The sequence below is a fragment of the Balaenoptera ricei genome, chromosome 17 (genome assembly GCF_028023285.1).
Source record: "Balaenoptera ricei isolate mBalRic1 chromosome 17, mBalRic1.hap2, whole genome shotgun sequence".
NCBI lineage: Eukaryota > Metazoa > Chordata > Mammalia > Artiodactyla > Balaenopteridae > Balaenoptera > Balaenoptera ricei.
The window spans coordinates 18,509,308-18,527,528 of NC_082655.1; the positions used below are offsets into that span (position 1 = coordinate 18,509,308).

At 41.1% G+C, this 18,221-nt stretch overlaps 1 protein-coding gene across 1 annotated transcript in view; it reads right to left on the reverse strand.

The window, feature by feature from the left end:
- LOC132352102 (uncharacterized) overlaps nucleotides 1-18,221 on the reverse strand; it is a 536,476-nt gene that overhangs the window by 515,142 nt on the left and 3,113 nt on the right. The window lies entirely within an intron of this gene.

An 18,221-nucleotide genomic window follows, 5' to 3' on the forward strand; every position in this document is an offset into this window, starting at 1 on the left:
CTCACGAGGAGGGAATTACACGAGTGTCATTCATTGAGGTGTCACCGTAGGGTGTGTCCACCTCAGAGGGCTTGATGGAATCTTCATGGAATCAAATAGAAACTGAGTATCTAAACTGTTTTTATGTCATTTTCAATTCCTAATTTTCCAATGACTCATGTTAGAAAATTGGAGGTGAATTCCTTTGGAAAATGATCGGCCCTAAGATATTACAACACAACACATAGAAACATAACAAACATTCTCAAAACAAAATAATAGAAAATAAAGCTTTGATGAACTAATAGTGCTCAAAATAGCTCATCAAAATTCAGATATTACAAATAATATTAATTCTGTATTTGATATAAGAAACTAAATATCTAAAGGATAGCAAAAATGGCACATTGGATTCGGTCATCACAACCCCTCTTCCCATGGTCCACAGCGAAGTAACAGGTGCTGAGAGCTATCTAGAGCTTTGTGAAAACTATTTGGCCTTGGGCTTCCCTGGTGGCGCAGTGGTTGAGAATCTGCCTGCCAATGCAGGGGACACGGGTTCGAGCCCTGGTCTGGGAAGATCTCACATGCCGCGGAGCAACTAGGCCCATGAGCCACAATTACTGAGCCTGCGCGTCTGGAGCCTGTGCTCCGCAACAAGAGAGGCCATGATAATGAGAGGCCCACGCACCGCAATTTAGAGTGGCCCCCACTTTCCGCAACTAGAGAAAGCCCTCACACAGAAACGAAGACCCAACACAGCCATAAATAAATAAATAAATAAATAAACCCAAAGTTTAAAAAAAAAAAAAAAGTATTTGGCCTCTGAGAGTGATCATGACTGAACGAGATACGAAACAAAGCAAGAGAAGTGGCAATTCCAAATGCAGCAAGTGATTACATGGAGTGACTTGTTTACTAAAACCAGAGAGGAGAAACTTGAAAGCTCCACTTATTCACTCAACAAGTATTGACACCTCCTACATGCCAGGCATTGTAAAAGGCACTGAAGACATGATGGCAAACAAGGCAGACTCAATTCATGTCCTCAAGAAGTTCTCGTGACCTTGTGACGTGTGGGTATAAAGTGAGCTCCTGTAGACCTGCCCTGCCTGGTATAGTACCCACTGACCACATGTGGCTATTGAATATGTAAAATGTGGCTAGTAATGACTGAGATCATTATATACTATACTATATAAACTATAAGCTTAAGATGTACATTGGATTTCACAAATTTACTAAAAATATATATATACATATAAACTATCTCAGTAATTTTTATATCAATTACAAGTTAAAATAATATTTATGCATTGAATTAAATATATATGTATACATAAAATATATTATTAAAATTAGTTTCATCTGTTTCCTTTCATGTGGCTCACATGTATGGCTTGCATTGTATTTTTACTGGACAGTGCTCTAGACTAGGGACTTCTCAATTCTATGTCTTTTGTGCCAAAGATGGTGCCTGTCACATAGTTTACTCCACACCCATCAGGAAGCAGTAAAAGCAGAGACAGAGGGACCACCTGGGGCTGTGTAACAAAGAGTTGTTATCAAAATTTCTCTCTAAACACTGGTGTTCTTGGAACTAGACAGTGGTGATCTACCACTAAAATATATATATATATATATAAAATAATTGTTTCTTCTCAGTTTTCAGAGGGGGAAAGTCAAATAAAAGAATTTTCTTTAACTAGTTTTTTTTTGTTTTTGTTTTTGTTTTATTTATTTATTTATTTATTTATTGGCTGTGTTGGGTCTTCATTGCTGCGTGCAAGCCTTCTCTAGTTGTGGCGAGCGGGGGCTACTCTTCCTTGTGGTGCACAGGCTTCTCATTGCAGTGGCTTCTCTTATTGTGGAGCACGGGCTCTAGGCACACAGACTTCAGTAGTTGTGGCACGTGGCCTCAGTAGTTGTGGCTCGCAGGCTCTAGAGTGCAGGCTCAGTAGTTGTGGTGCACGAGCTTAGTTGCCCTGCGGCATGTGGGATCTTCCTGGACCAGGGCTCAAACCCGTGTCCCCTGCATTGGCAGGCGGATTCCTAACCGCTGCACCACCAGGGAAGTCCCATTAGTATATTTTGTTCGTGAATTTTTCTTAAATCTTTGTTACCAGTTGTTGCTTTTGTGCTATAAAATAAATAAGTTAGTGTGATCAGTGGAAAAAACTGAAAAATAGCCTCCATCTAGCAAACACTGAGAGCTTCCCTGGAAAACAGTTTTCCAGATTCCTTTGCAATTTATTTACAAATTTCTTTCAAGTCCAGTTTACTTTTGTCTTCTGATCTTTAGTATCATGTCTTGTTTGGGATCCTCTTCTGCCCTTTGGACAGAAGTCAATATTTGCCTTTGCTAGCTTTGATGTTTGATGCTACTAAAGATATTGGTTCTGTCCTTTTCTGGCCTTGGGCAGGAGGAATCATAGCTCAGTTTTGGCCTCTTAGCCTTCCCAGCTAATTCTAAATTGACCCACAGAAACAAGGTGTTAGACTGAGAAGACATTATTGCTTTCCACAGGATGAATCATTCCTAAGGAAAAAAGCATCAGCTCCCATAGTCCACTTGATACCACAGATGACATTGTCATACTCCCTGTAAGAAGAGGAACATTTTTCTGCCCCAAAATCCATGGCGGTGGGAGCTTTGGGAAGTTATTGAGAATCTAAAAAGTTACCTGTTCTTCAGATTACTTGTCAGGAGAGTGGGATGCTGAGGAAGAAGATGTATATGATGCAGAATGCATAGAATAAGAACTGTAAGAAATATCAGTTCCCTTGTTTTTCTTAAATTCAACTTAACTTGATTCTCTACTCCAACCCACCAGGTTGGCAGACTATTCAATCTCAGGCATTATTGGGGTCTCCTCTCCGTCCCAGGTTTGCACCACAGTATGGGATCTAAAGATACAGGGAAGGTCTTCTAATCGCCAGTCTATATGAGGACCACTGAAGTCTCAGAGCTCAAGTTTACTGTAGTCTAATGTGCCACTCATGGAGTCTGGGAACTCTTTCTAAAGCTGAGAACCTTCACAATAGAGGTTCTACCTCCTTATGCACTCATCATAGTCCTAACTTCTAAGTCCTTGTCTCCTATTTAGGGACAGACACAGAGCAGTGTATGGTATACAGATGCCCACTGGTCTGGGGACACACAAATCTTTCTCCTTTTCCGCTTTCAGGGTAATCTCTTTTCATTTCCTGGCCCTCAAAAACCTTCATCATCTCACCTCTTTCTCTGGGGCACGATATTTTTAAATACCCACAGTATTTTATAAACGACAGAAAGCATTATTGACTTCAGGTTGCTTTTACTAAGGCTCTGGCTCCTACCTGGTACAGGAGGCAAGATGTGGTACAACAAGGAGAAAAAAAAAGAAAATGAAAGTTTTAACCAATTAACCTGGGACCAACACTGTGAAAACCACAGATTTAAATAATGGCGCCTTTGTTTTTTAATCTGTCTCTAGTAACCAGTATTGCACGTGGCTCAATAAATATAGATTATGTAAATGAGTTAATGAATGAAGAGTATTCAGTTAGATTTATATCGGCTGCACCTTTCCCAAGGTCTGCCAAATTTAAGTTATCTCCATCACTTTCTCAGGCTGCCCATCTAAATTTGTATATCAACATGGCTACTATCTCAACAACAAAGAAACAGACCTCGTAGTCATGGTCTGAACCTTCAATGGTACATGCATCAGACAAGCAGAATGCAGTCCAGGACATTTCAAACATCTTTTAATCAAACAAAAAGTCCGTGCACCTATTTCCTTTACCCTCCTGTATGAGGAATTTTGATGGCAAGACTGCTCAGTCCGCTGCCAATTCTAATGCGGAAAGAGTCTGCAAATTACTGCTCGTCCCACGAAGCCTGCAAAATCAGCTTCCATTTGAAGAAAAATAAATGCAAAGATAAGACAGAGTGGGGGTGAGACCCTGGTGCCCTCAACACATCCCCATGTTGACAGAACTCAATTTTTTGCTTCACCCACTAAAAAAATTATTTGTATCCATTTCTAGCCTTCTCTCCTTTGATCCTCTTCAGTTGAGAAGCCCTTCCCTATACTTCCCATACAGCTCTATGGCTTACGTGACTGCCTAAAGGGCACCGTTGGTTTTCACATGGCAAGTATGACAAATTTCTAGAGCACAGTGAAGACAACGAGGTAATGTAGAGTCCCATTCCGTCGGAGTCATTTATTTGGTTTTCATATAAGGAGCAGCCTCTTGCTAAACGGAAACATTATCCTCTACTACTTCATGTTTCCACAGAAAGGTCGTCCCACTAAAGTAACGCTCCTGGCCTCCTTCCCTACCCTTTTACTCACTCCTTCCCAGCAGAGAAATGATTTAGGCAACTGAGGAGCGTGGGAGAAGAGACAGGACAACTCCGTTTCTTAAGAACTATTGGGTTAGGCCTGCCTCTGCGATGGGGGCTGGGGAAGCTGTCTTGGGCCAAAGACTCTGTGGTTGAGTGAGTAGGTCTGTCTAATCCTAGAGTTCAGTATTAGGAAGCAACATCTTCCAGCCTGGCTGTGGGGTCCCTTAAAAGTCCGACACTACTGTGTCATGTTCACTGTGAGCTATTGGGAGTACAAATACCCATAACAAATAATCATGGTCCCTTCACTCAAGAAACTCATGGCTCATAGGAGAGACCAGGCAAATAAACAAATAATTACAATATAAAGTGGTAAGTAGTGACTGAGAAAAGCACTGGGTACTAGGGGAACACAGAAAAAGACACCTAGTCCAACTTGAGGGGTTCAAAGAAAGCTCAAGAAGCAAGCTGAGTCTTCAATGAGAATTAAAATTTAGCCATCAAGGCAATAAATAACAACAAAAACTACCATTTCTTGACAATGCGCCATGTTCTAGGCACATGCTTTACATGAATTATCTCATTTAATCCTCATGACAATCTATGAAGGAGATAATTACTCCCATCTGAACACGGAGGACACTGAGACTCGAAAAGTAATTTTTTTTTTCCAGCTCATACAACTTGTCAGTGATGAGGCATGCACTTTTTTTTTTTTTTTTTTTTGGTACTTTAAATCAGGATTCAGCAAACTTTTTCTGTAAAGGGACCGATAACAAATATTTTAGACTTTGCAAATACTCTCAACTCTGCTGGAATAGTGTGAAAACAGCCAGAGAACCTGCATAAATCAGTGAGCACGGCTGTGTTTCAATTAAACTTTATTTATGGACACGGAAATTGGAATTATATATAATTTTTCTGTGGCACTAAAATCAATTCTTCTTCTTCTTCTGAATTTTTTCAGGTATTTAAACATTTAAAAGCCATTCTTAGCCATAAAATTACAGGCCATATTCAAACATTTGCTAGGCCAGATTTGGCCCTTGGACCGTCCATTGCCAATCCCCGCTTTAAATCACTTTCTACCCAACTTCCTCTCTGATGGTTGCTTGCAGTTTTCCTTCTCCTTTGTGATGGTGGGGACCTTTGTTGGTTTTAGTTTGTTTTTATTAAAGTGTGAGTTACTGGATTTTCTTTGATGTCTTCTAAGGTAGAAAATAATTTCTCACCTTCCCAGAGTGCCATATAGCTGAAAGTAAGCATGTCATGGCTGGGACTTCCCTGGTGGTGCAGTGGATAAGACTCTGCACTCCCAATGCAGGGGGCCCAGGTTCAATCCCTGGTCAGGGAACTAGATCCCACATGCATGCCGCAACTAAGAGTTCAAGTGCCACAACCAAGGAGCCCGCCTGCCACCACTAAGACTCGGTGCAACCAAATAAATAAGCAAATAAAAATGTTTTTTTAAAAAAGTCATGACTGATGCTGGTGCCAGTTAGAACCCATCACAGTCTCTCTGCCCTGATGTGACTCTGAAACACTTGGCAGAACTTTACTTCTTGCTCTTCCAGCCCATTTTGTTTTTACCTTTTTATTCCCAGGCACATTCCTCTGAGTTAATAAGTTCATTCCTTTATAAGTCCAGATGGGGAGACTGATAATAAGCAAAGTGATGACTTCAGAAAATGGCCCTTCATGGAGGTGTTGGGTGAGCCCTAAAACATTCCTTCCATTTTCCAAAGAGGAGAAGTTAAAGGCTCTAGTAGACATGGTGGTATGGAAGCCTCCTTGTAGGAAAGGCCCAAATAAAGTAAAATTGTCAAAGTTCAAGTCTGACACATGATCATGGTGAAGGGATAGAACTTACTTCCTGAGCACTTCCATTCTTTCTTAGAGTCTGTTGTGCCTGCTCAGCACCTCTTACCTATCTGCACACTTAGGTGCCCAGTGTCCTCAAAACGCCCCTTGCTCAACTACTCAGATCAAAGCCATTGGCAGAATGGCCTCTGGTATTTCGAAACTATAATGATGAGAACTCCATTTTTTCCGACACCCAGGAATAGATCATTTTTGGCAGAACTGCTAGTCGCTTATCCTAAAATCCATTCTCCCTTTCTTTCTTAGTAGTAGAACCCAAAATTGTTACCCAGGCAAATGACTGTCTAGAAAAAAGATGAATTTTCCTAGCTTCCTTACAGCCATTTGTGAAGAAATGACTATGTTCTGAACAATGATGTACAAGGCAAACTGTATTCAGTAGCTTTCAAGAAGCATACTTAGGTATCTGGTGTGCAGCCCTGCTCTCCCTTCTTATTGTCTCTTTCTCCTTGAAATAAAGATGTTATGGCTGTTGCTCCAGTAGCCACGTTGAACATGACTATGAAGGTCACACACAAGGGATGGTGGATGGAGAGCTGGTAGGAGCGTCGGTCCCTAATTTCATTTGGCCATCAAATTAGTTCTGGACTACCTCTGGATTTTTTATACATGGGCAAAAAATAAATCTTTATCTTACTTAAGCAACCACTTTATTGGGTTACTATTATACACAGCTGACCCCCCCCCCCAGCCCTCCCCAAAGTCTAACAATCATCAGTTGTTACAATTGATACAATCATCAAGTTAGCCAAACTCATACGGGCAGAAATATTGAATCTCTGACTTTTTGAGGAAGTTTCCATTTTTTTACTATTATAAAAAACACAGTACCTTTGTGCATTTGTGTGAGTATATCTGTCAAAAAATTCCTGAAAAAAAAGAGCTGGGTCAAAGTCCACAAGCATCATAAATAGTGCTGAAAAGCTCTCCAAAAATTTTGTTTCAATGTATAGCCCACTGATAGGGAAAGCGAGTTCAATCTCCCTACACTATCTTTAAGACTGAGTATTATCAAATGTCTTAAATCTTTGCCAGCCTGAGAGATTAAAAAAAAAAAGCTCTATTGTTTTAATTTTTATTGTGAGTGGGGCTGAGAAGCTTCTGGGAAATTTATCATTCATCTGTTTTTTCTTTAAAAAATTTTTTTTAATGTGGTGTTTTTTGTTTATGTCCTTCCAGTATTTGAATCTTGCCGTTTCCTCGAGGACTCTGGCTCCGTGTGCCTTGGGTCACCATGCGTAGGGACTCCTGCTGTAATTCAATCTCTTTCTGACTTCTGACACCAGCCACTCAGTTGGCATCTTGGCCTGAGTGCCCTGGTTCCAACTGCCCTTGTAAGTAGATGGGAGAGGGGCTCTGGTGGGCAGATTTGGACACATTCATCCAAAACGGTTAAGTGACAGAATGAAAAACTATAGCCCTTCTTTCCTAAGTCATATCTCCTCTGTGAGTCAGAGGAATAGGTTGTATAACCCTAGGCCTCTCCAAGCTGGTGTGAATCCTCACCCAGAGTCCAAGATCTCCAACAGCACCACATTTCCTAGTGAGAAACCATTACTCTTAAGTGAAGACTTTGCAGAAAGCCCAACAAGCTCTACCATCCTACTGTCATGCTATGTCAGAGTTGAATTCCTTTCGGAATGGTTGAGAGGGGCAGGGTCCTCCAGACAATAAGGTTTCCCCAGCCTGGGGCCATCTTTAGCTCACAAGGTTGACTCTGGCTAATACATTTCTTAGAGCTCTTGGAAGCACCTCTCAGAAGCAACTGAAGCCTCAGAATACAAAGGCTATACTAGAGAAAGTGGAGTCTACAAAACCAAGCTCTGCCTTTGCAAAGTGCATCTGTGGGCCATAATTTTGGTAGGTATTTGAAGAACTTGTTTGTAAGAACCTATGCAATGCCCGGTGTTGTGAGGCAAGCATGTATAAAACCCTCCAGAGGCCTCTTATAGGCTCCTTCACTGTCCCCTAAGAAACAGCATGGTTCAACCCACTCTGCCTTATTCAGGGAAGCCCCTTCCCTCTTCTCCCACTGATGCTGCAAAATCTTGCTTTTCATCCACTTCAGGGAGTACCTGAACTCAGGAAGCTAGGGCACTTGGCAAAAGCAACAAACTCCCCTGTAGAACAAAGAGGCACAGCTGTAAATCCAGCTCTGAGAACACGCCGTGCGAGGTAAACAATCTGACCTCTGAGAGAGACTGTGCATCACTTAGATGGAACCAATCACCCACTTATTACTCATGCTTTTCCAACCCCCCTGTGCCCTCCTCAAACCACTGGGTCTGCACCAGTTCTGTTCTCCGTTTCTTTCAAGTTCCAACACAACACTTACTGTTCTGACCCTGTCCTTCTCTGAGGCTGCCCACCTTCCACATTTTCCTGGACACCGAAGGGTTCAGTCCCTAACGCGATGGGTTCCTTTGTGTTCACGGAGTCAGAACGGCACGGTGAAACTCTCCAGGACTTTGACATCTTGCAGAGGTGCAGCTGAATCCCAGCTCTGGCATTTGCCACCTATGACCTTGGGCAAGGTACGTAATAGTTTCCTCCGTTGTGGATAATCACCGTTGCCCTGGAAAGTTGTTCCAATGATTTAATCAGATAATTATGTAAAGTGCTTAACTCTGTGCTTGATTCGTGCTATGAGATCTATTATTCTTAGCTTGACCTCTCTTTTTTGGTAGTTTCACATAATCCTTTTCTTTCAAATCCAAATTGTCTATCCTTTGAGATCACAAACAAAGTCCTATGTTTTTTTTAACCCCATAAAAGTGTCTAGCACAGGCTGTTTATGGATTAGTCAATAACTGTTTCTGAAATTATTGGAATATTTAGATAATATTATGGTAAAAGGTGAGAAAGAGGGGAATCACGTTTAAAAGTTGATGGCCTCAACAGAACTGGTACAGTACTGTATAGAGCATGATTCTCCAGATACTGAAGAAAAATGCTCAAGTTTGACTCAGAAAAGCTGAGTTATAATAACCTTGGCAACCTTGGTAAAGTCACACAACCTTGGGTTCTCGTCAGAAAATAATGCTTCACAAAACCTGCCTACCTTTCTGGGACATTTTGAGGTTCAACTGTCATCATCTATATGAAAACATTTTCAAACAGTAATATACTATAAAAATGAAAGAGCTGAGAATGGTTGGGTAAATTAGACTTCTTAAGATTACCTAGGAAAGGAAGAAAGAGGTAGGCTGTTTCTCCTGGAAACTGCCCAATGTCTGAACATTGTTAGGATTTGTAGCCTTGAAATGTGTACATAATGTGATCCTCCCCTGGATGACAGAGGGTCAGGCTGTACTTCCCAAGACTGCTCAGAACCAGATCTGCTAGCTCCTTATGCTCTGCTCCTGTGCCCAAGTTAAGCCTGCAGTGGCTAAAGCTCATTTCTAAAACATTAGGAGACTTTATGGGGGGCAAAGTCCAGGTACTTACCCAGAAATGTTCTCTGGGTTGACTACGTTTACAAAGAATGTAAAGTGCAGAGAATTCTGAAACTCCTATAGATTCAAATCAACCCCAAATTTATCTCTATACAAGTCCCATTTTTAGCACTTTTTGGATCAGGATGGTTTCTTTTCATTTGCTTTTGCTGCAAGCTTGTGGAAGTGTTTGCTTCTTGACAAGTAGGAGCTGGGAAAGAGGTGGAAAATTACAATCTGATAGCCACACCATGCCTTTTTGGCAAGAACCTAATATAAAAACATCGAGTCTGGTGTTGAACCATACAGTAGAAAACAGAAGGTCTAGCATCCTACTTCTGTCACTAGTTTGGACAGTGGTGTAGGCTGAAGGCACCTACCATGAAGGAGAAGAAAGTCCAACTGGCTAGTTGCCATAAAACCTACCTTGTAGCATTACACTTATTGTATGAGCAGGGATGGGACCTCCTTGGAGCTCAGAGGTTTCATTCTATGCTATGAGAACATGAGATTGTAACAGATTATGTACTGAAGACTGAAGACAGACCAAACATGCAAACTTCCCAGACACTGATATAAACATCCAGAGCTCCAATTCAGTTACGTATAGTGGGAGGTACAAAGTCATGACCCAAAGTTCAAATCCAGCCTGCAGCAGTCTTTGTTTTGCTTGTCATTTATTTTATTTCTGGGGCTAAATAATATTTTATGCAAATTTGAGCCAAAGGTTTTTCCAGCTTTACTGTGATATAACTGCCATATAACACTGGGCAAGTTTAAGATGTACAACATGATAATTTGATATACATTTATATTGTGAAATGATTACCACAGTTAGGTTAGTTAGCACATCCATCACTTCACAGAGTTATCTCTTTTTTTAATGGTAAGAACTTTAAAGACCTACTCTCTTAGCAGCTTTCAAGTATGCAATACAGTATTGTTAACTATAGTCACCATACTATACATTAGATCCCCAGAACTTATTCATCTTATGTCTGAAAGTTTCTACGTTTAACCTTCTTCACCTATTCTCCCCCACCCATCTGGCATCCACCAATCTACTCTCTGTTTCTATGAGTTTGGTTTTTTTAGATTCTACATGTAAATGAAATCATAGAATATCTTTCTTTCTCTGTCTGGCTTATTTCACTTAGCATCATGCTTTCAACATCCATTCATGTTGTTGCAAATGGCAGGATTTCTTCTTTTTCATGGCTGAATAATATTCCATTACATATATAACTCACATTTTCTTTTTCCAGTCATCCATTGATGGACATTTAGGTTGCTTGTGTATCTTGGCTATTGTGAATAATGCTGCAATGAACAGGGGGGTGCAGATATCTCTTCAAGAGAGTGATTTCATTTCCTTTGGATATATATTCAGAAGTGAGATTTCTGGATCATGTGATAGTTCTGTTTTTAATTTTTTGAGGAACCTCCATACTGTTTTCCATTGTGGGTGCACCAATTTATATTCCCACCAACAGTGTACAGCGTTCCCTTTTCTCCACATCCTCGCCAGCCCCTGTTAGGTCTTGTCTTTTTGATAACAGCCATTCTAACAGGTTGAGCCAAATTTCGAAAGTCATTTAAAAGTATATTTCTTGGGCTTCCCTGGTGGCGCAGTGGTTGAGAATCTGCCTGCTAATGCAGGGGACACGGGTTCGAGCCCTGGTCTGGGAAGATCCCACATGCCACGGAGCGGCTGGGCCCGTGAGCCACAACTACTGAGCCTGCGCGTCTGGAGCCTGTGCCCCGCAACGGGAGGGGCCGCGATAGTGAAAGGCCCGCGCACCGCGATGAAGAGCGGTCCCCGCACCGCGATGAGGAGTGGCCCCCACTTGCCGTAACTAGAGAAAGCCCTCGCACGAACCGAAGACCCAACACAGCCAAAAATAAATAAATAAATAAATAATTTTAAAAAAAAAAGTATATTTCTTGATTGTTTTGGCAAATCAGAGCATCTGGCTCCTATGCTTTTCCCAAATGACAGCAATCACTGCCTGTTGCAGAGCAGCACTGGCTCTTGACAGGGGGCTTGTGCTCTCCAGGTTTGCACATCTCTCACCTCTGATTATTATCCAACACTGGGATCGTTTATCATGGTATTTGCGGAGAAATATCTCATCTATACTTATGTCTCTATCAAAATTTGGAAAATTTAATAGAAAACTAGAGGGCAGAGTATTTTAAGAAAACTGAAAGAGGACGTATTTCCTTTTGGGGGTAAAGAATAAACATCCTCATCAAATATATATATATTTATCTATCATCATCATCCTATGGTCATAAGCTTCTCTCTTCCCCAAGGTAAAATCACTTTAGCCTTGAAAAAAATCTCAGAACTCACTGATTATAATTGACTTTTTGTGACAGAATCTAAGTTCACTCTGAGTTGATTCTATTGGGGAAAACAAAATTCTCTCTTAAAAAGAAAAAAAAAAGAAGAAAGAAGAAGGAAAGAAAGAAATCCCCAACCAGCCTGAAACACATTTTTCAGTCGCTTGATTTTCTGGAAAGAAAATAAATGGCAATAAAGTGTTTTTGCATTCGTGAAAAAAATAAGATTCCCTTGCTCTGACTGTAATCTACAGCTGCCTTTACTTGGGGGCACTGGTGCTGGTGACATTGAAAGGAATAGCCATAGTTTTTTTAACTTTTCAGAAAGCCAGTGAGACAGAGTTTAAAACATAGCAGTGTTAGGGCTGCCAAAGATTCATTCTTTGGAAGAGAGGTTGATCCTCTTGTGGGTTTCCCTCTCAAAATGATTGTAAAGGCCCTCACTCAGAGGACCGCGGATGTAAAATCTGAGTTTCTATCAACTGAAGCTTAAAATATGGTGAAGGTGGCAGGGTGACCCAGTGGAAAGGGGACATGATGTGGAGTTTGTCAAGCCTCAGTCTGAATTTCAACTCTTCCACCCAAAATTGATGTGACCTAGAATGGGCTTCTTTATTTCTCTGTGTTTCAATTCCCTATTTATGAAACATGGATAACTTCTGCTTCACAGAGTTGATGTGAATATTGCATGAGAAAACATAAATTGGCCCATTGTAGGCACGTTCAAGTGTTGATTCTGATTCGTTTGTTTCCTTTATATATAATAATGTTAGCTAACATGGACTGAAATGTTTACTATCTGCCAGACAGATGCCCCTTCACCTACATTCCAGTTTTCCCCTGCTTTTAAAGTTGCTCTAGTCCCTTTCCTAAATTTGAATACGCTAGAGCAGGAGTCATTCTTTTTTTCTGTAAAGGGCCAGGTTAGAAATATTTTTGTATTTTTGACCATCTCTACTGTCAAAGGGTTCAAAGGTCAAAGGGCTCTATAGTTTGTCAGATTATTCAAACCTGCTATTGTAGTATGAAAACAGCCACAGATAATATATAAACAAATGTCTGTGGCTGTGTTCCGATAAAAGTTTATTTACAAAAAAACAAACAGCTGGACCAGGGACCGTAGTTTGCTGCATCAGAACCCCCTTGATAAAATATAAATTTCCAGACCCTACCAAAGACCAGAATCATCAGAATCCTTTGGAGTGAGGCTTAACGTTTCTGCATTATTATTCCCAACTCTATTTTGAAAAAAAAAAAAAAAAGTATTAAGCCTATCAATAATTTGAAAGAATCGTACAATGAATCCCCATTTATCTTTCACTAAATTCACTTATTATTAATTTTGCATCATAGATCTTCTCTTTCTCTTGTTCTCTGTCTCTATGTTTGAAAATCAGTTGATACTTTGCCACATTTTCTTGGTAATCCCTCCCTTTCTCCATTTGAAAGTCAGTTACAGACATCAGCATGTATCTTCTAAGAAGAAAAACTTTCTACGATTATCACCTGCAAGAAACTTAATTAACATGGATACAATTATATGATCAAATATACAGTCTGTATTTAAATGTCTTTAATTGCCACACACAAAAAATTCCTTGTAGTTTTTCTTTTGTGATTGAATCCAAGATCTTGCAATTTATTTGGGTTTCATGTCCCTTTAGCTTCCTTTCTTTAAGAAAATTCCACCCTGTTTTTTGTCTTCCATGACTTGACACTTTTGAGAAGCCCTGGCCACTTGTTTTATAGAATCCCTGCAATCTGGACCTGCCTGTTTCCCCATATTTAGATATTTAGATGGTAGATTGGATCAAGCATCTATATGGTGATCTGTGCACCTTTACTGAAATATATTCTAAGGACAAAATGAACTGCAGAGAAATTTTGAACTTACTAAGTAGGTTTGTTGTTGGTACTGCTATCAGGATAGTAATAGTAATTCTGAAACTATTTCTTTCTGTAATGTAGGACACACCAAAATGAATAACTCTATTGACATGTATGAAAACCAGATTTCTCACATATTGGGAGACACAAATATGGAATAAGGAAAAGTAAGAAAGTATCTCATGGTGTAGGATTTGAAATGATAATAGAGGAGTATGAACTCTATCGACCTATCATCATAGTTTAAATAAGCACACCTAGTCTCCAGATCTTGATTTTTAAATCACATTTCACAATAAAAGGAACCAGGGCTCCTTAAGGAATGGCTGATCCCAGGGCTAGGCAGATAAAATACAAGTTGATCCTGAAATAGCTTGTTATGCCAGAAAGCAAAAAGCAAAAAAAAAAAAAAAAAAGTGCTTGATAATGAGGACCTGTCAAAAGAACACAAGAGGCAGCTTGAAGAGGTTCATACTGGCCATATTTGATATATTTAAGCAGAAAACAGAAAAATGATAGTAATGAATTAGAGCACATTAGATAAGAATCTATATCACAGTGAAATTAAAAACCAACAACAAAAATCACTGTACATAGAAAAAAGTTCCTCGTTTCAGAAGTAATAATAAATGTGGAAGAAATTATTGAATTTGATACATGCCTTTTTAACATGTTCCCCAGGTGGTTCTAATTCCCTCCAACCACTGGGAACAACTGCTAGGTGTTTCCTTGACACTGTTCAATTTTATAATAGCCATGAATCTTAAACATAGCCCCAGGTCTGGAGAACCTAATACTTAACAGAAACATATGAAAAATAGAAATTCTAGTCAACGTGTGACAATTTGTTTTCTCCTTCAAAATACTTCTGAAAGTATTTTTCCTCGCTGTTTAATATATCAGTCATTCTGGCTACTCCTGAAACCTGCCTTTCTATTCTAGCGTGGTCCTAGGAGAAGTCCTGCTTACTTTCTCCATAATCCCCTGCCCGTGCAGTGCAAAGTCTTATCACCCATGGAGATGGGAATAGGAGGCAGCTGCCTGGGATTGCCTCCAGGCTCAGCCTCTTGCTTGCTCTATTTTTTTTTTTTTTGTCCCTTCACCAGAGGCAGACCAGAGCTTTCAGGCAGTGATTGCCAACTTCGAGTTTAGTCTAGTGGACACTGCGTGTAAATACAGTGTCTTGTGATGCCTCAGAGGGCTTGAATTTTCATTTCAGAAGTAGGGCACTAGCCCTTTGCCTTTAAATATGTCTTCCACCTCTGGGTTTCCAAGTTTTGCAATTAATTGGGGCTACTTTTGTATAGTTCTAGTTTAATTATGCAGAGAAGCAATTCAAAAGTTAGCATATAGTTATGAATTTCTCTACCCATAAACACTTTTCCTTTGCTCCCACATTCAAATCGATTGCTAGACCCTATCAATTCTGCTTTCAACATTTTTCAAGCATCATTCTTTGACTTTTCACTTCCTCGCTATCATATTTTAAAGATGTGTATGGAAGAAATTTTGATTTCTTATTCCTCTTTACCTTTGCACCGGGACATTTTCTATGCCTACTTAGGCCAACTTGCTAAAGTTTTAGTATGTGGTGGGATACACCTTGCCTCCTAGGATCTCAGAGTCATTTTATTCAACGTGTCTTCAATATGGGATCTCACCTATCCTTCTACAGTTTTAAAAAAGAATCAAATTTATATCCCTTAGGAAAAGTGACTTAAATCTACAGCATAGATATTAAAAGACTGGATATGGTTTGTTTCAGCAGAAGTAGTTATGGAAGAGAATGAGAGAGAGTGGAACTCAATAAGAAAACAGAGAAGATAAGCATCTAACTACTATACAATTCTGCCTTGAGCTAGTCCTGCTCCCCAAAGTCACCACTACAACATTCTAAACACAGTGAGCAATCAAATAACTCACCTGACCTACTGGCTGGCTGAGAGTCTGGGTGGTAGTCTATCTAGTTTACCAAGGATCCACCTAGCTAAACACCAGGTCTATGCAATAGAGTGTGTTGGCCAACTCACTTGAAGTGGACGATGTGCCCGTAGGCCTCCTGGGGCACGCCAGAGAAGAAAGGACCTGCTCAGCCTTCTGTTTAAGAGCTGCCCCCAAGTCTCAGTGCTTCACCTTTAAAATCAGAGTCACTCCTCCTGTGCCCTGAAGAAGCTTTGAGAGCCAACGTGGAGTCTTCCGTGGGTCTCCCCTTCTTGCAGCAAGTAACTAGCCTCAAGGGTCCCCTTGGGCTAAGAATTGCATCTGGGCAATTCCTCGTTTCTCAAGGTGGTCTCTGTTGCCAGTTAAGACTCCTCAGTAGGTCTCTGTGAGGCTTCAGTGGCCTCAAAGCAGAGGGTCCAGATGGCAGCCTGACTGAGTCCTCTGCTGTCAACCTCAGCTTGCTCTAGCTGCAGCCACTTACGACAATCTTGTTTCCTTACAAATTCCAGCCTGTGACTTTGGTGCCATGTTGTTACTTGTAAAAAACCTATTCTTCTGTTGTCTTTGATGTAGTCAAAAAAATTCATGGAGTTACATAAAAATATCTGATTCACAAGGAAGCCAACTATATGTCTTGTGTTGGGACAGTTCAACATGTAGTTCCTAGACGACTTTTGCAAATTGTTCTTGTCGCCAGATGTGTTCAGACATTGCTGTGCAGTTGTGGGGGAGGATGGGGGGAAGGGGAGGGGAGATACTTTTTGGTCTTTTTGTTTTTTTACCTTCCCCAAGAGGGAACAGTCTGGCCAGCTTGCTCCAGTAATGCAATAAAGACATTGCAATAAAGCAAAAAATAGTGAAACAGTAGGGAAGGGGGCAGGGCACAACCTTTAAAGGAATGACGTAGCCTGAGGACACGACATAAACTGATTACCACCAAATAGGTCCAAGATGGTGGATGAGTCAACTTCCACTAGACCTTGAGCCCCAGTATGCACTCGCTGTAACACATCAGCACTCTAAATGACACACCCACAGGCGCCATGACATGCATCCTTGGGTGTGCCTGTCTCCAGTACCTTCCTCAGTTTTTTATAAGAGCAGGTACTCAGTAAGCATTTGGTCAACACGTATGTACATAGGTAGGCCTCAACTTAGGAGTTCTGCATTTCAAGCACCCCTCCTGCTCCTCTCTCATTCTGTTCTCTAATTTCCCCCCAGATATCAAGGAGCTTTCTGCCTCCTCTTGTTCACAAGGTGAATACCTTATATCCAAACTCCATTCTGTAATTGGATAAATCCCCCTAAAGATGCTCAATCTATCTTTAGGAAACAGCGTGAAAAGTACAATGATCCTATTTTCCAAACCTAAACACTGGAGCATGTGTTCTAACCAGTAAAATTTGAATCAGTAGGTATTAGGAAGTAATACAGTCTCTCGCTATCCGAGGGGGATTGGTTTCAGAACCCTAAAGGATACCCAAATCTGAGGATGCTCAAGTCCCTTATATTAAATGGTATAGAGCAGTCGGCTTTCCATACTGCAAGTTCCGCATCCACGGATTTAACCAACTGCTGATACAGAGGGCCAACTGTAGTTGTAATTAAGACAGTTCCTGACAATCCAAAATGTATGATGGTTGAGGCTCAAAGAGGACAAGGAGAATGGACTGTGCTGTAATCCTCCAAGGCCCTCCTTTGTGGTCTGGCCCAGTATATCTCTCTGATCTCCCCTCTGGTCTCTCTCTTCCTCCCAGGGGCTGCTCCAGCCATGCTGGCATCCTTTGGTCCCTTGAACCAGGCAAGCTTAGTTCTATCTCAGGTGCTTTGCTCTGGCTCTTCCTTCTCCCTGGGACCCTCTTCCCTAGATCTTTGTAAGATTCCCCTCTTCTTACCATCCATGTCTCAGGCAAAAGTCACCTCCTCACAAAGGCTTTCCTTAACAGTGGCCACCCATAGATGTCCCTTGCCCCTAGTCACTCTAGACCCTATTGCTCTCTTTTATTTTCTTCCTGGTATTTACTTCTCCATGAAAGTATCTTATGTTTGCAGTCTTTCTCCACCTCCACCCTACTGCCCACTATGATGTAGGCCTCACAGGGCACATCCTACCATTTGTCTGCTCACATATCACAGCACCTAGAACAGTGCCTGGGACGGGACAGATGCACCACAAAACTCGGCGTAATGAGTGAGGAACACTGCTCCTTCTGCCACGTGCTGCTACTCCTGCATCACTATCCTCTGCTGTGTGCTGCTGAGGATCTCGTGACCTGTTTTTGCAAGCCTAAGTCCACCCGAACAGCTGCAGGAAAAGGCACCTCCCACAGCAAAGGGGCACCCACGGGAAGATCCCACTTTGGGCTGGGTGGAAATGGAAGTCAAAAGTTTAGGACAGAAGGAGGAAACAGAACTGGAGA